Source organism: Ambystoma mexicanum, chromosome 8 (genome assembly GCF_040938575.1).
Source record: "Ambystoma mexicanum isolate Mex_15411 chromosome 8, UKY_AmexF1_1, whole genome shotgun sequence".
Classification (NCBI taxonomy): Eukaryota; Metazoa; Chordata; class Amphibia; order Caudata; family Ambystomatidae; genus Ambystoma; species Ambystoma mexicanum.
This window is the reverse complement of record NC_090929.1, coordinates 1,188,639,590-1,188,660,733: the sequence shown is the minus strand read 5'-3', so window position 1 is coordinate 1,188,660,733 and position 21,144 is coordinate 1,188,639,590. Positions and strand designations below refer to the sequence as shown.

The 21,144-nt window shown below is 48.3% G+C and overlaps 1 protein-coding gene across 3 annotated transcripts in view; it reads right to left on the bottom strand.

Annotated features, from left to right (window-relative positions):
- RNLS (renalase, FAD dependent amine oxidase) overlaps positions 1–21,144 on the bottom strand; it is an 831,746-nt gene that overhangs the window by 1,105 nt on the left and 809,497 nt on the right. The window lies entirely within an intron of this gene.

Sequence of the window (21,144 nt, the reverse complement as noted above, 5' to 3'; positions counted from 1 at the left end):
GTTAAGGGCGATTACAAATTTGGGCCAAAAGGAAAAGCACTTGTAGCCACTTGTATTTTCCCTGGGGCCCACCACTTGAGTAATTGATTCTGGGAATCAACAAAGCTCCATAACAGTAGGCTGAATGGTTTCTCCTTAAGCAGCAAGTTTCAGGTTTCCACAACCCTCAATATAGGGATCCCTTCACGGAGGTTTAAGGTTTCACCTACTCACAGTTTTAGGGGTTTGAGTGCCCCCCTCATTTGTTTCTTTTCTCTGTTGTATAGATTCAGGACCTTTACTTTTTGTCCTCGACTCCTGATAGACCCCTCACCCAATTTCAAGGCCACATGCACTTTCTCGTTAGGGTTGTCCAACGGCAGAAGTTATTGCCGCATGACAGGTGGATAACCCCCAGCATTACTACAAGAGGTTGTCCACCTCAGTTTCTCTGCAGGTTGGGTCGGGGTGCATTTTCTACCTCCCTGTTTTAGGGTCTTGCCACTAGTCCCAAACATCTGATTCTTGTCTACAGCCTCAACAAGTTGTAATAGTCTTGGGCCTAAGGGGACCTTCCATGCACCCCCTGACAATGTTTTGCCACATGCTCATACTTCCACACCTCGTCCACTTGCACCCCTTAGAGTTCCAGTTGCCTGCCCAACTTTTACCCCTGTTATCTTCTTGTCCAACCTCCTTTCTGACAGCTGTCTCCTCCTTCCTAACTCCTTTTCTGAGTTCCTCAGAAGCACACTACTTCACCTCTCTGTCAATGGCTGGGCTTAATAGGGATTTAGAGTGATTTGGTTTGGCGAAGTAGGATCTGCCTTCTGAGGAAGCCAGCCTGTCAGTTAGATAAGACAACCAACAGGGTGTACCCCAAGGAGAGGGACCAAGGCAGGGATAAACGACCCCTCCAGGAGAGGAAAAAACCCTGAAGAATTTCAAGGAACAGCAGTGAAGAGACGAGTCCTCCAAATAGTAGATCAGTAGGCAGGAACCTTTCGAAGACAGCAGGAAGCAGGAGGAGTTCCTGGAATACCAGAAATGGGGCTGCATACAAGAAGGCAAGACAACACAGGGAGAACCAGAAAGAAAGGGACACAGTCAAAAGAGCTAGCGATGAGGTGCAGAGAACAGGAGTCCAGATCGGAAGTAAACAGGAAACAAGGGAGTGCAGGACTTACTACAAAAAGGTGCAGATGCTGCAGTGAGGTAGTCTGAGTCTGTAGCTGCGTCCCTGACCTGGCAACGGAACCCCCCCAAAAGGTCCATCAGGAAACACCATCTTGGAGCGGACCAGTAAGAAGCTCCGAGCCGCCCGCCATCTTTCAAGGGACGAGTCCATGTACTGAGCAAAAAGATTGGCAGTGCCACCGCGGATGAGAAAACACCCTCTTCTGCCTTTGCCTTGATGTCTACTCCAACCTCCTTCTGAATGGTTATATGTGATTAAATCGCTGGAAAAACCATCAAGGGTGACTGGAAAAACGCATCCCAAAATATTTTAGGGCTGGTGAAATTATATAAACAAACTCCAGTCCTAGAATATTTGGGGAGAGTGTTGGATAGTGCCTTTAAAAAAATATCGAGTCACCCTCAATGTTTTTTTCTAGCGATTATATCACTGGATATCCTTCTGAATACATTTCTGCACCTTTCACTTGATGTCTTTGCCAACCTCATCTAGGCTCTTTCTCCTCACTTAGCACTCCCTTCAGCCACCCCACCATTCCTGATAATTGTTACCACTAGCGCCTTATTACACTCCATCTAATTTCTTCTCTTTCTCTCTCCAGCCTGCCTTCTCTTGTCCCATTACAAGTTATCTCATTCCTTCCCCTCCAACTCTCGCTGAAGCTCCTTCTCCACCTCGGAACACCCACACCAGTGTCAAAATGCCAGCAGATAAACCACGCATTTGTCCACCCTCGTCAGGCTGTGGTCGTCTGCAGCTTCTCTGGTGCTTATGTTCCTTGGTATGAGCCTTGATTACAGGTCGGATGATATTTTGAAATAACACTTTGCCCATGACGAGAGCGGGTTGTCCCACACTCAAACGTGGCACTGTTCATGTATGTAATTTGAATGGAGGAAGCTATACTTTTGCAAGGGACTTCATGTTTTCCAGGTTCTAGTAATTCTGTCATAATTTTAAATGTATGGGAATTACTTTGCAAATCTTTGTTCTCCGGCGATCACAGCGTTACCTTGCAAGGGGTTATGAGAGACATGATGGAACACCTCACGGGAGATGGGGGTTCCGTGGTTATTGTATGTGGCGAATTTTGGAAACAGTAATATGGCAAGACTGCTCGAGTTTTGGAGGTTCTGCAGGCACTAGGAGCTGCCCTTAAAGGGTCAGGGGCATAGTCCCACAAAATGTTACGCGGCCCTGCCAAAAGACTCCGGCATCGGGCAGTAATGCAGATCCATGTATTTGGACAACCGTTGTTCCTTAGCTTTGTCCAGCCTACGGGATATTTTGGAAATTGGTAGCTCCCTGATAGGCCTTTCCAACCCATGTGCCATCCAGTAAATCGTTATCTGGGGGCATCCCACCACCTGGCCTCTATAGCAAATGGCTGCAAGGACAGGGCAGGTTGTCTGGCCCGGTTGGGTCCTGGAGATTCTTGGGGCTCCTCTTCACCCCTCCAGTCAACCAGTCTTCCTGCCTTACCTTTGCAGCCAACACGCAAGGAATCCAGAATGAATGTCTTTTACAATCTTTTGGATCCCGATAACCCCATAAGCCACTTTAGCTCATACAGACTGCCTAAAATGTAGGACTGGACTTAGCTGCTCCTTTCCTAATTTTCACATTATTGTGGCATTCTGTCCCCAGGGCGGCAGGCTGGTTCTGACCTCTCAACGTGTGCGTCTGTCATCAGGATAGCCAGGCACGCAACTCTGCAGCCACATATAAGCACATGATCAGAGGCGCAATGCTTCTCAGGAAATAAACTTTAAAGAAATAACACGTCACAGGCACCAGAGCCATAGGAAGAGCTCACTAGAAACTGGGTGCTGGAGTAATAAACAGTACTAAATTGTAAAAAAAGGAAACATTTTCCTTTCACAATTGTGCAACAAAGGGTGACCCCCGATAATGGAGGAATTACCTTAAATTAGAAGACATAATAGAGAGGAGAATACCCAGCAGCACTGTGCTGTTACTTTTCCTCCACAAATCACAGAAGAACAGGTAATTTCTTAGCAGAACTAGTCCAACAGAGAAGATGCACCTGTTTAGAACAGCAGGATTCCAACACAATTTGCTTCACTCGGGCCCATAACTCGGGCTGTCAGGCCGTTACCCCCTGTTCCAGACGTTGGAATGGGGTGCTTACGCATTATCGTAAAGATCTTAGTTTATACAAGAGATGGGCCACAAACCTGAGTTCCTGATGATAAAATAAGGCACAGTACACAGAGAGGGATTTTCTAGTTCATGCAGGAAGTTATATTCAAAAACACAACAGGCAAACATAGTATAGCCTGAATAGAACTGGCCACCCTCTATAGTTCCCGATCGCCGGGTGTCCCAATTACTGATGGGGATAATGGATACCCCTTCTGGACAACCACATAACCTAATAAATCTTGGGCAGACTCCTAAATCCACCATCCACATGGCTCCCATCACACTCTTCTACTTCTTTCAAACAATGCAAATCCTCTTCTGGGAAACAACTAAAGCTCTGTAGTGTGCCCTAAAATAGCATCCTATGTCAATAATAACCATCCTAGTCCATACACAACTCTCCTTATCTAGCGTCACTACTTTTCCTTCTCCACACATTTTCCTTTTTGGTGGTGCAGTGTTTTGTTTCCTGCACACCGCATTAACCACTGTGGGGGCGGGCAGCAGCGAGCTGGTCCTCCAATTGGCCCTGCCCCGATCCCAGCCTACCTGGCCAGAGCCAGCAGCGAGCCCACTGCATTTCTTAGTAATAGGACTTTTATGTACATTAGAAACAAGATGCACAGAGTGCGCCATCTATTTCGTGTGTAAAAAAAAAAAAGAACAACAATAAAGATGCCTTGGAAATGACAAAGAGATTTATACAGATTCTTTTCTCCATTTGCAAGGGGGCCGATTGGCAGGTGAGGCGCAAGCTAGATGGCATGCAGGCTGTGGGAGAGGCAGGTAGCCCTGGAAGGGTGTGCAGAGTGCAGTGGGAGTAGGCTTGCTGGAAGCTGGCATGGGCAGGAACGGCATGGGTTAAGGGGCAATCCTAGACAGAGTGCTCCCAATGAGAGTCATTAAAGCTGGAAAGAAATGTATTCCGAGCACACTGACTGGCTGTTCCCAATGCCCCAGGTACTAAGGAACATGGATCCTATCACAGAGAATCGTGCCTGTTCTTATGTTATAACATCAAGTTTGATCTTACAACAAGATCAAGAAATCAGACATGCCTCGAATCGTATGTAAATATTTAGTCTAGTGTTCTTCAGCTTTGACACTTAGTGTAAATATCAATGCTAAAGAATAAGGCCCACAGTTGAGTGAGCCTTTTTTTTAAGTCAAACTTTGTACCAGGCAAATTTAGGTACAAATTAAAAGTGAAAAAATCTATACAGAGAGGAAAAAGCATATCCATATCTAAATCCAAATTATGAAATTCATTTTCCTTTGATTCGGTGTAAAACCATAAAAGTACATCACATCAGACATAAAAGATACAACTTAATGATACAAAATAGATTCTAAATTCATACTAAAAAATACATGTATATAAAAATAAATTATAACCAAAATGTAAACCTTGGACCTTTACGTTATAAAATGTCGTGACATATTTCCTCAAATGAGAAGACAGGGGATAGTATTTATTTATAGCCCCCTACAATAGTTACACTGTTATCATGTGGGGATCTAATCAGCATGCACATTTTTAAACCATTATCCACGATTGGGCCCTACTAGCAACATAACCCTATTATTTACAAAACATTCTAAAGGGGCAGGGGTACATACATCACCCACAGATGAGTCCTCTAAGAAACATCTTGCGGGAGGAATGAACTGTGTTAACTGTGTGCATTTTTTGGACCTTAATAACCATGCTCGATGAATGTATTTGGACACTCGAAAAACTGTGTCCATGTCATCCAAGCTTCTACACAAGTCTAAAGCTTCAGGTGTGGTACACATACCTGCTGTTCTTAAAATGGCTTTGAGATAGAGTGTTCTCAGTCCTCAGGTTGCTGCAGATGAAGACTACTGTCTCCTCACAAGTACTACAATGTGGACACAGGCCTGCGTGCCATTCTCCCCACGGTGCTGTAAACGTGGACAACTGCAATGTGCCCAGACAGTTAATATACAATGCACGTGCATATGGCAGATTGATGACATTGAGATATTTGTCAAAGACAAATTCTCTCTTAATCCTCAAGTAACTGGGAGCAGATTTCAATTAGCTACAACATGCCAGCATGTACTCTCCATATTGGTCAACACGAGGCTTGATTTTATTTCTAGAAAGCACTGTTTTATTGATCTGGGCAGAACATGACCACAAATCCTGTTCATTCAAGCGGCTCTAGCCTTTTTTAATGTGGGCAATCCATGGCAGATTCATACTACCTTCCAGGCTCAGTAGATGTATTAAATAATTCCTAAAGTCCACAAGACCTGGAGCCTGCCATAGCCGCACCCAGTATAAAATAGGTTCGGTTGCAGCAATTACATCAATAGGGCACAAATTAATTTCTAGATGTAATAAGGCATTAGGCATGCCCTGTGGTAGCAGTAGGAGTGACTAAGAATGTGTTTTCAACACTAGCCAATGGCTTTACACTTCCGAACCCCCATAGTTCTGCACCAAAGAGGGCAGCTTCTGTCTGCTTCGCATATAGATGCAGGGCAGGTTTTATTGCCCCTCTGCCAGGTCTATTAAAAAATGGCCGGATCTCAACACTATATTTCTCTAAGGTGGCTGAAGATTTTGCCACCTGGCAGGTCAAATAACAATTTTCGTGGAAGCGTAGCCCAAGATAATCGTACATTACAACTTTCTCCAAAGCAATACCCTCTACCGTGGCTTCTAGTTTTTGGTGCTTACCAAATTTGGGCTTGAAAACCAGGGTCTTCAATTCTCTGTGTTCAAACTGGGGCTCATCTGCCCATACTTCTTCGCGAAGGATGCCAGAGACTGTCTCATCCCTGTAGGGGTAGTAGACAGGATCACAGCATCATCCGCAAAGAAAAGAGCAGGGTACCTATTTTGGGCCAGTTTCGGGGGTCCATGTCTTCCACAATGAGTGTATTAATGACTTCCTCTGAGTAGATACAAAATAAGAGGAGGGCCAAGGCACCCACCTAGTGGACTCCTTTGATTACATCGAACTGGGCAGTGACCTCCCCTCCAAGCCAACTCTGACAACTGCCTTGTTGTTCCGATAGAGGGACTGAACTATGCTAACCAGTCAAATGCCGTCCTCAAGTCCACAAAAGTGGCATATAATTTCATTTTTTTAAATACATCATACTTCTGAATGAGGATGAAAAGGCGGGAGCCCTGGTCAGTGGTTCGCTTACCAGACTGCAAGCCTGCCTGTAATGTGTTAATATTTTAATTTTCCCTGACCCAGACCTGTATGTGCTCCAAAATCACTTTAGCAAAAACGTTTCCTGAGCTGTCCAGCAGAGATCTAGGGCGGTAATTTGACAGGTGCTCTGTCCCCACTTTTTTGTAGATGGCCTCTATCTCTGCTAGACTACAAGAATCTGGGACAGAGTTGGTTTTGGTACATGCTTTAAAAAGTCTTCAAAGGACAGGCGTCCAGACCAATGCAAATCGGCACCTTGTCTGGTCCTGCCGACTTACCTGCCTTCTGTACTTCAATGGCCAATTCCACATCTACAATACAGAACAATGACCCATTCTCTACAACTGAGGCTGGTGAGTGTGTTGATTCCTTTATTTCTTGTTCCTGTCCCCCCATATAAAGCAGAGAAGTGATTTAACCAGGACCCGGCTGTAATGCTGCTTTGCATGCTAACATCCCCTTTGACCTCATTACCTGACACCAGTTTCAAAAAGCCAAAACTATCCCTACTATCCAAGGCTGCTGCAAGGCGGTCCCATTTAAGCTTAAATAGCTTTCTTTTTTTAGTTGTGTGATCCTCTTGTATTGGGACCTCTTTATACAAGAAGGTCCCTATCAATTGAGGGTCCCTTCTTCCAGTACAGTCACCAGGGCTTGTTTTGAAAAGATATATCCTTCATCATACCACTCGACCTTGACTTGGTTATGGTTACTGGAGCAGGTGACAAACGAAATACTATTCTCAGATAATTCCTGATAATCATGAATTATCTCCCTATGTTGAGCTCCCTCCACACAAATATTCTCAATGTGGGGCAGTGTTGCCTCGTAGAGGCAAGGTCTAAAATGTCCAAGACGCCCATTGGATGTTTTTAGCTCAAGGTCATACAGGATTCTAATGGCGTCAATTGCTAATGTATGCATTTTGTTAGGATGTGCGCTACTAGGGGCAGGATCTACCAAGCCTCATCTTGATCTTCCCATAAACCCTCAGGCTCCCGCAATGGTTCTAATTGCATATTAAAATCCCCCCAACTACAAAAAATGGCATCTTTAATTTTGAATTTTCCCCTGTTAGCACAGGGGCATGGATTTCCCTGGTTATCGAGATATAATTTGCTCTATTGTATACACTAAATAATTAAATATGTTGTCCATCTGGATAAGTAACCCAACCGTAGGACGTCGTCTAGGGCCTTTTTGGGCATGTATGTGGAAGACCTGAAAACCTTGCAGTTCCACAACTTCCATAGCCCATGTTTCCTGAAGGAATATGAGCTGGAATTGTCTGATAAAACTAGTCCACTGAGGACAAATGCTTTAAGAGGCCTGCTATGTTCCAAGAGAGTATGTTTACGGGATGTGGTTGATCGTCCATATGTCGGTCTACACCCTTGCACCCTTCACCTTCTCGGGCCAGGCTAGATTCACTTGATGCATCGCTAGTCAACTTGATTGACTTAGTGGGGGCCCCTTTCCACCTCCCTGTTTGCCCTCGATATCCCCTACCTGACCACAACCTGATAAACATGACCTCAGGCAGATAGGAGATCCCTTGGTGGATATGTTCTATAATCAATAGACAGTACTCTTTCAGTCAAACAACTGTTAGAACAAGATATTTGAATGCAGTCAGAAGAACCATCCATCCCTCATTTACGAACACATCTGACTATGCCTTACCGGATTATAGAAACACACCCTTTTACACTTCTGATCCAGTGTATACATTTATTTATTAGGGATGCTTGGCTTTCATAGGAATCCACATACAGCCTAGGAACATTGTACATAACCACAAATGAATGACCCATGCTAGGTTGTAGGGTGTCCGTGGGTTCAAACTGCCTCCCCAACTGCAGCCCCCTCATAATCCCATCACGATTCTGCTGGCCAGATCTGTGGATGTGCTGGGCCACATGGGAGTCTATTACGTCAATGATCAGCCTCAGGTGGTTTACAGATGGCACAGGACCATAGGGTAGGGACCGGACTGGCACATACGGCCGATTCAACCATCTAGTTTGGTTTAGCCCATAAGATGTAACGTTTGAATTTTGCACCCTGTGACTACAGCTTATTTGGAATCAGGGGCTGTCCCTGGGTGGTAGTTGACCTTCTTTCCTCATCATCTTTGGTGTTTGCTTAGGTTCGAACCCTATCCTACCTTCCAACTTCTTGCCAAGTTCTTTAATGCTACCATCCAAAGATCTGAGATCTGAGCTGCACCACCAATTCCTGGATTCCACCAATCAGCTCCCCTAAATTGAGCTCTCTCATAAAATCATTCAATGAATTCGGAATTCCAGATACCTCATTATGTAGGGTCATATTTGAGGGGTTGGAAATGGGTAAACTCATATCTTGGCCCACCTTTCCCTGGAGTTCTTTCTCTTGTTAAACTGGGCAGTTTTGGAATTCTGCATTAATTTAGGCTTCTTGGAGACTGTACTAGTAGCAGCTTTCCTCCCTAATTTCTTTTAGCCCTGTAGGCTTCCGCCTTGCTCTATAGCGGTACGCTTTGGTGCCTGGGATGTCAACCGTGGGGGCACACTAGAACTTGGGACACCAGCATCAGCTGTAATGAACTCCTCTATCAGCTGGGTTTGTGATCCATGTGAACCCAGTGGGGAAAATCTATTAGATAGTAAGTTACTAGGGTCAATTTCAATGGTCTCTGGTAGGGCCTGCAGCACATTGTCTAAGTGGCTATTAACTCCCACATAACTACGTTTTTTCAACTCTGTCTATACTCGCAGCTGCAGCGACCACTGCCGCAACTTGCTGAGGCTGGACTTCTATAATGTTGCAGTCAATCAGCCCAGTATACCCAGGAACGTTAACAGGCAACACAACATTCTTTCCGCCCTCCTGGCCATCCTTTTTGCCAATCGCATAGGGCGTTAACGGATCCTTAGACTCTTTTAATAGCCTACTTCTCCCTGCGCATTCATATTGTTGAGGCTGCTCGTTGAGGGTACTTGAGGGGCCAAGGCACAAGCTATTATTTCAGTCTCAACCCCTACCACAATACAATTTGAAGCAATATCACCCAAGTCGATTATGTCAATTTTTTCAACTGCCCGGTGTCTAAGCAGCCAATGGGGGGGGCCATTACAAGGTGTGCGGTAAGGGATACCGGACACCGGTAAGGAGACTGGTGCTGGTAATCCCTTATTCCAAGGTCCCTTGGCGGGGACCGTAAGGAACGTGTGGTCTGACCACATGTCCCTTACGGGTCCCGCTAAGGGACCAGGGCACTAATAACGGGCTTGCAAGTCGCGAGCCCGTTATTAGCACCCTCCCCATTCCCATTGAGCCCTATGGGGGCCCAAATGGGAATGGGGAATGGCATGTTCAATGGGGACTTACCGGTCCCGCCAGGGTCGGACTACACCGGTAAATCCCCATTGAACTACACCGGTGCTGGCCACGTTATTTTTGGCAGGCATGGCGCAAATAGCGCCATGACTTCCACCAATCTCGGAATGAGGCCCAATGTTTTGTACGGGGTCCTTCATTTCTGTAATCAATACATTAACATCCTTTATGTGGCCAAACATTTTCGAATTTTATTTTGTCTTATTTTCAGGCAAAATGTAGGTGGCGGCTTTCTTCTTAGACATAATTCGGGATGGAAAGTGCCAAATGCCTAGTGCCTAATACCAAGTACAGGTTACAAAGTGCAAGTGCAGATGCCAAGTGGCAAGTACAATAAATAAGGAAGATAGCAACAAACAAAAAATAAGAATAAAAAGAATAAAATATGTTGGCTGAAATTTGTTAATGATATAATGTTTAAAAATAGTTTGTGTGACAATTTAAAAACACTTAATGCTAAAAAGTGTGTTTTAACAGAGATATCACAAGCCCAAGAAATACCAGGATATCCGTTGGTGGGAAGTGGTCAAAACAGCCAAGGCAGTCTTAATTGTTGTTCCCAGCCGCTCATATAAAAAGAAGTTCAAGCAGCCTGGCTAGCAAGTACAATAAATCGTAAAACAATGCGAAGCACGAGCAGGGCACTATTGACTGGATTGAGGGGCTGCCTGAGTCAGTCTCCCCTGCCCCTGCTCTGTGCTCCACCAGCCATATGGTTGTGAACCAAACCAATCCTCTATATTGTATTTACTCACTGGCCGTCCACAGCCAACAACGTGTATAAGGGCAGATTGACCAAATAGTACACCAGTTACCACAGTGAATCAGTCGATCAAATACATACACCGTTTTGACTGGTGCTGTCCACTGTCTTTGCAAATGAGAAAGGATTTTCGACCAGTCAGGTAGAAAGTATATGTAAAACTGGCAGGTGTTGGTCACAGGGAGCAATAAACTGATTCTGTACTTGATGCTATGGCTCACTAAAACAGTTGGACCAGCCTCTGCTACAATACTCCATGGCTGGATTTACACAGCTTTGGGCAGCAGTACCTATGGGCAGTGAAAGGGGGATATTCTCTGTGCACCAGAAGGTCTGCAATGCTTTTAGCCTCACAGCACAAAATATCTTGCTCCTCCCTGCTCCACGATTATTGTGCACGACTTGCCCACTGCCGCTCCCACCACTCGAAGCACCCCTGTCAGCCGCACTGGCTTTTCTCTGCCCTTCTTAGAGATCCAGGCAGCAGACCCCGAGCAGTCTACAGATCAGGTGCTCGGTTTCATATTATGCTCTCAGCTGTATGGTCAGGAATCAGATGTCCAGGGTACAAGCAGTCGAAATTCACACTGCTACTTCAGCTTCAGAAATTAAGTTGATTCACAAACCTGCACAGCCTAACAGGGTTAAACAGCCGAGTGGGTGAGCTGTGTGTTGGGCCCCCTCTTGGGGCTGCCTCAAGTATGCCCAATAAACACACAGGAGCCATTGTACACTCCAACCTTCTCTCTATTCCTCCATGGCCTTACTGAATCTCCCTCTTCCGTCGCCCCTCCCTTTCCTCCCGCTTCCCGCTCCCTCCCATAGTCTCGAGCTCTCCCTCTTAAAGGGGCTCTGTCCTTTTTCCCTTACAACACCTCCCCCTTGCTTAACATGAGACTTCCGAGGTTACATTTGCTCGATGAGCCGTTGGGGTCTCTTCGTGGTTCGATGGGGTCTGCTTGGTTGCTCGTGGCTCTCCTCTGCACTCTCTCGTTGCGGTGTTTCATGAGTCTCCTCTCTCTCTTTTATCTCCATCTCGATCACCTCCCTTTCCGTTGGTTCATGCTCTTCAAAGTATAACTCGTGGAGGAGGGAGTAATTTGGCATCATATTGCCATAGTTCCTCGTCGTATTTGTCACTTGTTCTTTGTCCCTTGTCGCTAGGATGGGATCTGCGCTGTTCGTCTGTCCTTTGGCTTTGCTTGTCTCTCCCGCATCTTGCTCGGGCACGTGGTCCTTCTTGTGGGTTACTTTGAATGATCTATAGTGGACGCTGATGAGTGCGTGCTGTAGTGCTGTCCGGTTACTGAGACGGCTGTGTCCTCTGGCGGGACTCGGTATTGTGCGGATGGTGTGTGGCACGCTGCGGTCTCCTTGGGTTGGGTCACGTTGTGACCGTTCTTTAGGCTGTTCTGTCTGTGCCGTCCTCCATTGGATGGCATGGTCTTGGGGTTTGTCTAGGGGTATTCTTCCGCCCTTGTCTGGTACTGTTGCCTTGTACTGACGTTTCCTGTGACTTCCATTCCCCCCCCCGTACGATATTTCAAAGGGTACTGGGCAATTGCGAAGCTCATAGTCCTCTTGCAGAACGGGTGGGGTTTGTGTGCCAAGTGCCGGTCCGTCCCCTTTGTGGTGGGCTAACTCAGGGTAGAGGTGGTGTGCATGCCCGAGACCTCTGGGTGGGCTGGTGGTCATGTCCTTGATGTCTTTCCTGATGTCTAACCGTGCTCTAGGTGTACCCGGGCATCTTTCTTGGGGTGTGGGTTGGCATGCCGAGCTTGTGGGTGGTCCAGTTCTGCACATTCCTTGAAGGTGACCTTCCTGGCCACAGCGCCAGCATGTTCGTCTAAGAGCTGGGTATGGTTGTCTGTGGGTGTTATTCCACCCTCGCCCGTGGCATTGCTCTTTGCTCGGGCTTTCTTGCCAGTGTCTTCTCTGTTTCTTCCTTCTCCAGGGTCGAGTGGGCTCGGAGTGTTGCGATTGCTTTTCCGTGAGGGCCGCGATGGCGTCACGTTCAACTTTCCTCTCAATGGCGGCTGCCTGTGCGTCAACTCTCTCGTATGTTTTTGCCATATTCAGTATTTTCGCTAGGGGTAGGGGCTTTAAGAGAAGGTGTTTCCTGAATGTTGACGAGGTGCACCCTTCTATGATCCTTAGTCTTACAGCTTCTTCATCATTGAAGTTGGCGAAGTCGCAGTCTCCTATCTTCTGCTGGAGATGTATGACGAACTCTCCAATTGATTTGTGTGAACGTTGCCTGTGTTGGTTGAATGCAAGGCGTTCGTAGTCTTTGCTGGATCCTACTATGAGTCTGTCGTTTATTGCATCGAGGAGACGTTGGTACGTGGTTTTGTCTGTGGCAGGGATTGTCTTGATGATGTCCTTTACCTCTTTTCCTACCAAATTCCTAAATATGCTGAGTTTGTTTGGTGGGTCTTTGTTCCCAATTGCACCTAGAAAGTCCTCAAATTCTTCGATCCATTCCTCCCATCCTGTTCCTTGGTCATGGTGCGGGATCAAGGTGAATGGGTTGGGCCGTCTCATGACGGTGGCATATGACGTGGGGCCCAGGTCTGCTAGGGCTTGCGCACTTGCGTCGGCGTCTGCTTGCTCTAGGTCGGTCATGGTTGCCGGTGTTTAGTTCGGGTGTGGATTTGCGGTGCACTTGCGTGCGGTCTTTGGCGGCAGATCGCTGTGTTTTGGTCCTTTGGTTTGTATGGGTGGTGTTTCTTTTACTTTCGCTGTTGCCGGTCCTGTCTGGTACGGGTCTTCTCTGCTGCTGGTAAGCATGAGTTTGGGCAGCTTTCCAATATCTGTCTTCTCTTTGTCTTGTGTGTGTCCTCGTGGTGGTGTTGGGGCAGCTGGGCGCGAGTGCCACTGCGTCCTTGTGTCTCAGTAGGTGAAGTTGTGGAGGTGGGTGGTCACCATTAATTTTCCATTAGTGCGACGCCCCTATTCACTATCGCTACCTCCACGTTACCTTTGCGTTGGTCGGGGCAGCCGGGGTGTTAGCAGGGTGCCGGGTGCCCCTTTGTGTGCTGGCTCTGGTTGTGGTGGCTGGGCGTTGGGGTCTGCCGCGTCCGGATCCGACGTGGTGGCGCCCCTGTGTATGCTGTAGCTGCTTAGGTGTCATGGGGCACTGTGGTCACTTGTTTAGTGTGCCATGATGCGTCCATTGCTTATAGGTACTTCTGCCTGCTGGTTTGGTAGGGTATGGCCAGCCGTGTTATTCTTTGCCTCTTATTGTTCATACATTTCCGTTGAGTCGTAGTGTTTGGCCTCTATTCCTGCTGTCACGCATCATGCTCATTCTTATTTCCTTTTGCGTTTTCTAGTGTCACTGGGTGGGAGACACGGGGTCAATGCCGCTGGGCCATACGTTGTGGATTGTATTATTTTAGTTTCCAATGTCACTTGTGGGAGACACGGGGTTTCCTTTGTTTGTTTTAGCTGTATATATATATTTTTTTTCTGAGTGTCACTTGTGGGAGACACAGGGTTTCCCCTTTCCTTTCCCAAATGTCACTGTGTGGGAGACACAGGGATTCCCTTGTTTGTTTTGGTGGTGTTATTTTATTTTATTATTATTTTTTTTTTTTACTGTCACTGCGCGGGAGACGCAGGGTTTAGTACCTGCAGCCGCTGCGCACTCCTCGCGGCGTCTCGCTCTCGCCGTTGGGGCTGCTCCTGGTGGCGGCTCCGCTTCCTGCTGGGGGCCGCTTCCGCGTCATCCTCTGCTGGCCAGCGATCCTCTCTGCTGTCGGCTGCGTCTGGCGGTCTTCTCCTCTGTCGGGGTGGGCTCCCGCAGCTCCTCCTTCTGCTGGGCTGCGTCCGGCGGTCTTCTCCTCTGTCGGGGTGGGCTCCCGCAGCTCCTCCTTCTGCTGGGCTGCGTCCGGCGGTCCTCTCTGCTGTCGGGGTGGGCTCTCGCGACGTCTTCCCTCTGCTGGGCTGCGTCCGGCGGTCCTCTCTGCTGTCGGGGTGGGCTCCCGCGACGTCTTCCTTCAGCTGGGCTCACGGACCCTCCTCCGGAGCTCCTCACGGGTCTTCTTCTGCTGCGGGTGCACGGGTCCACCGTCTCCTCCGCTGCTGGGCGCACGGGCCCTGCCGCTCGCGCGGGCTCGCAGGCCTGATGATGCTGGGCACGCATGGCCCACTGCGGGCACTCAGGCCCACTTGTAATTGCAGGGCGCTCTGGCCCACCACTGTTCCTGGGCGCACGGGCCCACTGCAGGACACACGGGTCCACCACGAGGGCACACAGGCCCGTTACTCTGGGCGCGCAGGCCCGCTGCAGGGCTCACGGGCCCACTTCCTACTGCCGGGCACACAGGCCCCGTCGCCGATGGGCACACGGGCCCCCGTTACTGCTGGGCACATGGGCCCTCCATTGTTGCTGGGCGCACAGGCCCCCGTCGCTGCTGGGCACACGGGCCCCCGTCGCTGCTGGGCACACGGGCCCCCGTCGCTGCTGGGCACACGGGCCCTCCATTGTTGCTGGGCGCACGGGCCCTTCACTGCTGGGCACACGGGCCCCTGTCGCTGCTGGGCACATGGGCCCCCATTACTGCTGGGCACATGGGCCCTCCATTGTTGCTGGGCGTCCGGGCCCTTCACTGCTGGGCACACGGGCCCCCGTTACTGCTGGGCACACAGGCCCTTCGCCATTTCCTCCACGGCGCGGGACGTTTCCCTTCGTCGCCAGTTGTTGGGCCCCCTCTTGGGGCTGCCTCAAGTATGCCCAATAAACACACAGGAGCCATTGTACACTCCAACCTTCTCTTTATTCCTCCATGGCCTTACTGAATCTCCCTCTTCCGTCGCCCCTCCCTTTCCTCCCGCTTCCCGCTCCCTCCCATAGTCTCGAGGTCTCCCTCTTAAAGGGGCTCTGTCCTTTTTCCCTTACAACACTGTGTCTCCTCTTGTGCTGGTGCTTCCACAGGGGGGGAGGGGGGCATGCCCTCACAGGTGGTTCCAAACCGAAATTACAGACGAATTGCAGCGTTCAACAGCTGAGTGGGCATTTCCGCCTGTGTTTCCAAATTATTATCAAGAACAAAACAAAACTATCTGACGCGTTATTCAACTACTCAAAACGTCAGACCCAAGAAAATGTTTGTTTCTTTTTCTGTTACCTCCAATAGTTCGAGTGGGAGTGATTCTGCCATTAGGAACAGTGAGGTAGGGGCTTCCACATCCAGTTCAGTCAATACACGCCAGCAGCAGTTCTTTTGGGGAGCGAGGATGGAGAAGCGGCAGGATGAGACGATGCTACAAACAGGCAGAATATGGAGTGGGAACGCTGCAATGGAACAGCCGCCAGGACATGTCCACAGAATTGGTGGACGCGATCTTCAACCTCACTAATTAGGTCTTGTCCCCACATGAGAAAATTGATTTACAAAAAGTTATGTGACCACAACTAGAACTGACAAGTTGCAAACTGAAATAGAGCTAAGAAGGTTTTTTCGTACAATCAGACTAAAATTCTTTTTTCAGGAATCCAGTGATGAAAGAGCATAGTACCACTGGTTTAAAACCTCCCTATATGTTTATTCCGCCTACATTATCGATGTGCCCAGAAATTCTCACTTATGAGAATACAATTATTATTAATTTTTTTAAACTTTATTTTTGGTTTTTCTGTAAACAAAGCAACAAACGGGCCATGCACCGGCCGCAACTACATTCCGCCTATCCCCCCCCCCTCGCCACCCTCCCTCCAGTTTAACTAAATCAGAGTTGAGTGCACATCAGTCAGATTTACGTGGCAGCGTTGTCTGCAATTTGGTCCGGAGGTGTTCGTCGCATTGCTGCTGGGGATGAGTTCTGTGAAGAGGCTGTGTTTGCGGTGGTGATCAGGTATGCGATATAGGGGCCTCAGATATCGGGGGGTCGAGCGTCCAACGGGAGAGTCTTTAAAAAGCTTGTCTCTACATCCTGGCTGCAGGTCACAACATTTAGCCAGCTTTGCAGACTCAGTGGCGGTCCTCGTCCCCAGTTAATTGCGATCCTTCTTCGTGCCAGAACCAGCAGTAGGCTTTCCAGTTTGCGTCCAGAGGCTGGTAAGTGCCTAGTTAGGCCAAGGAGTGCCAATGTGGGTTCGGGGTCCAACTGTGTCTCTATGATTGCTAAGGTTTTCTCGAGTACCAGGTTCCAGAATGAGGCGATGCTTGGACAGTACCATGCTAAATGCATGAAGTCTGCACCAGAGGCACCGCAGCGGCTGCATTCTGCCGACAATGTTGGACGTTGTGCGTGAAGCTTCGCTGGTGTGTGATACACTTGGTGTAGGTAATTGAAGTGTACTTGTTTATATCTTGTATTTATTGAGACCTTCTGAGTCTGCCGTAGTATATAGGCCCAGTCTTCGTCTGCTATTGGGTTGCCAAGCGCCTTTTCCCATCTTCTTCTGGGGCCTGTGGGTAGGCGGGTTGTGTCGTCTAGGAGCGACTTGTATATCCTCGAGACCAGTTGGCCCTCTCCCTAAGCTTGTATCACCCCGTGCAGGAGTTCCCACTTAGGTGGTTGGTGTGGGAAGGCAGTGAGGGTGGTTTGAAGGGCGTGACGTAACCGGAAATAGATGAACATGTCTAGGGTGTTATTGCTTCCCATGTCTCGGGCTTGCGTTGGCGATATGAATATGCCCTCGGGGAAGTGGTCACTTAGCGATTTTATATTCAGTTTGTCTGTCCATTGTAGGTAGATCCTCTCTGTGGTGATGGGCAACAAACAAAGCAATAAACAGGCCATGCACCGGCCGCAACTACATTCCGCCTATCTCCCCCCTCGCCACCCTCCCTCCAGTTTAACTAAATCAGAGTTGAGTGCACATCAGTCACATTTACGTGGCAGCGTTGTCTGCAATTTGGTCAGGAGGTGTTCGTCGCGTTGCTGCTGGGGATGAGTTCTGTGAAAAGGCTGTGCTTGCGGTGGTGATCAGGTATGCGATATAGGGGCCTCAGATATCGAGGGGTCGAGCGTCCAACGGGAGAGTCTTTAAAAAGCTTGTCTCTACATCCTGGCTGTAGGTCACATCATTTAGCCAGCTTTGCAGACTCAGTGGCGGTCCTCGTCCCCAGTTAATTGCGATCCTTCTTCGTGCCAGAACCAGCAGTAGGCTTTCCAGTTTGCGTCCAGAGGCTGGTAAGTGCCTAGTTAGGCAAAGGAGTGCCAATGTGGGTTCGGGGTCCAACTGTGTCTCTATGATTGCTGAGGTTTTCTCGAGTACCAGGTTCCAGAATGAGGCGATGCTTGGACAGTACCATGCTAAATGCATGAAGTCTGCACCAGAGGAACCGCAGCGGCTGCATTCTGCCAACAATGTTGGACGTTGTGCGTAAAGCTTCACTGGTGTGTGATACACTTGGTGTAGGTAATTGAAGTGTACTTGTTTATATCTTGTATTTAGTGAGACCTTCTGAGTCTGCCGAAGTATATAGGCCCAGTCTTCGTCTGCTATTGGGTTGCCAAGCGCCTTTTCCCATCTTCTTCTGGGGCCTGTGGGTAGGCGGGTTGTGTCGTCTAGGAGCGACTTGTATATCCGCGAGACCAGTTGGCCCTCTCCCTAAGCTTGTATCACCCCGTGCAGGAGTTCCCACTTAGGTGGTTGGTGTGGGAAGGCAGTGAGGGTGGTTTGAAGGGCGTGACGTCACCGGAAATAGATGAACATGTCTAGGGCGTTATTGCTTCCCATGTCTCGGGCTTGCGTTGGCGATATGAATATGCCCTTGGGGAAGTGGTCACTTAGCAATTTTATATTCAGTTTGTCTGTCCATTGTAGGTAGATCCTCTCTGTGGTGATGGGCAATCCCGGTATGAACCTCGCGAGGATGAGAGGGGAGAACCTGGACTGGATGTCACTCTTTTGCACCATTTTTTCCAGATGGTGTACGTGGTGAAGATTATATTCATCATCGTGCGAGGGACTTGCAGCTGTCCAAAGATGACGGCTCTGAGGAGATAAGGAGATGCCAGGGCTCTTTCTATATGGACGTGGGGCCTGATAAAGTGTGTAGCATACCAATGGCTGAGAAATTGGGCCCGAGTGGCCCAGTAGTAGGTTTCCAGGTCTGGGAGAGCGAGACCCCCTTTCATCACGGGTTGGATCAGCGTGGTGTAGGCTACTCTCGCAACTTGCCTGCCCATAGTAGGTCGAGAATCATGCTTCTGATATGACGAAGAAAGCTTTGTGATAGCAGCAAAGGAATGCTAGAGAACAGGTGTAGAAATGTAGGTAGGATAACCATTTTAACCAGGGAGACTCTCCCCCATAACGTGAGCGGCAGACGTTTTCACCTGTTCACTTTGCTTTGAATTGTTTCTATTGTATTTTCGTAATTGTCTTGCATGATGTCACAGACGGAACTGGACAGCAGAATTCCTAGGCATCTGACTTTCATTTGTTGCCACCGGAATTCAAAGTCATCTGCAAATTCTTTAGTGTTGGTGGTCAAGGGGAAGACTACGGATTTCGAGTGGTTGATTTTCAGCCCTGAAAAATTGCCGAATTTGATCACTTCCTTCATCACCTGGTTCAGATTCTCCTGAGGGTTCTGGATAAATAGGCCTTCCTGCGTACAGGAAAATAATCAGTTTATGGGGGCCAAGGGAGAGGCCCCTGTCAAAATGGCGGCATCGGAGATCAGAGGCAAGAGGTTTCATTACTAGTGCGAAAAGGATTGCAGACAGAGGGCAACCTTGTCTTGTACCCCTTTGCAGTTCTATGTCGGCAGACCGAGTGTTTCCCAGGATAATGTTGGAAGTGGGGTGTTTGTACAGGAGAGTGACTAACCTGATAAAGTAGTCTCCTAGGCGCATGCGTCTTAGGATGGCGAAAAGAAAAGGCCACTCGATTGAGTCGAAGGCATTTTCGGCATCAAGTAGGATTGCTGCTGCCTGGCACGCTGGATCAAGTCCCTCCATGACTCCGAATATCCTTCTTATGCCAAAGGTTGTGTTGCGGCCTGGTATGAAGCCTGCCTGATCTACTAGTACCATGGCCGGCATTAGAGGAAGCAGCCGTGCAGTTAGGATTTTGGCTAGAATCTTGTTGTCAAGGTTTATTAGGGATATCGGTCTGTATGAGGCGCAATCTTCCCTTGGTTTGCCGGTCTTGTGGAGAAGGATGATGTTTGCCATGCGGAGGGTTGGTGGTAGTGTTCCGGTGGTTAGTGCCTCATCACATACCTGCAACAGGAGTGGGGCTAGCAGATGGGCAAAGGTTTTGTAAAATTCGCCTATTATTCCATCTGGGCCTGGCGCTTTGGTATTAGGGAGTTCTTTAATTGCTTCGAGGATTTCTTCCAGGGAGATAGGAGGATTGTTGAGAGCTTCTCTGAGCTCTGCGTTTAGCCAATACAGTTCAATGTCATTTAGGTATCGGGACAGGTTCTCTGGATCGGTGGCGTAGTGGGAATTGTATAATTTCTGGTAAAATTCACGAAAGGTTTCCACGTTTTTTCTTCGGTGTACACTAGTGTGCCATTTTGGGTATGGACTCTTTCTACTAGGGTCGGTTTTCTTTCGGCTGCTACTAATCACGCCAGGAGGGCTCCCGGTCTCTGCCCCTTGCCATATTGGCATACTTTGGGTCCTCTGACCATATATTTCGCTTCTCTCTCAGCTATGGTTCTGAAGTGTTCAAGTTCTGCTTTGAGTGCTGCCTGGAGTTGTGGTTTGGTTGACGAGGAGTACGCTTGCTTGAGCTCTTTCAGCCGGGATTTGCTGGTATTCAGTTCTCTCCTGATCAACTTCAGGATCCCGTTCTCTTTCGCAAGGGATATCCCTCTGACAAAGTACTTCAGTGATTCCCAGAGGGTGCCTAGCGATGGAACAGAACCTTGGTTTGTTTCAATGAAGGACTGTATTTCCGTTCGTAGTTCATCTGTGAAGACCGGATCTTGTAGCATTCCAGGTTTGAATCTCCAGTCGCGGTTGTCCTTTTTACTGCCTTGGACAGTACATTCGAGAGTCACCGGAGAGTGGTCTGATAAAGTTCTAGGCGGAATTTGGCTCTGCCCACAGTGGAGCCGACTGTGGGAGGACAGCAGTAAGTAGTCAAGACGTGAGCTTGTGTTATGCACCCATGAGTCATAGGTGAACTCCCACGCCTCAGAAGGGACATGTATTTGTATATTGCTTTGCATACAAATGTTGATTATATACAATAAAAGTGATCACATATTTTTCTAATTACGTTCATGTGAGAATTTTGCTTATTGGTCCCCATGTATCTATTCCAGAGTGTATTAAATAGCTGACTAGAACACATGTGAGGGTTGAGCGACCTACCGTGGGTTTGAGTGGGCCTCCTTTCGTTCAGAAAAAATAACAGGGGTGACCCATTTTGAAATATACCCCAAATAAAATGTGAGTCACACTATGGACCTTGTGGTTCAAAGAAACATCAGTGAAGAACCAGGGGGCTTGAAACTGGGAAGGTACAAACTTGTTTCCATAGC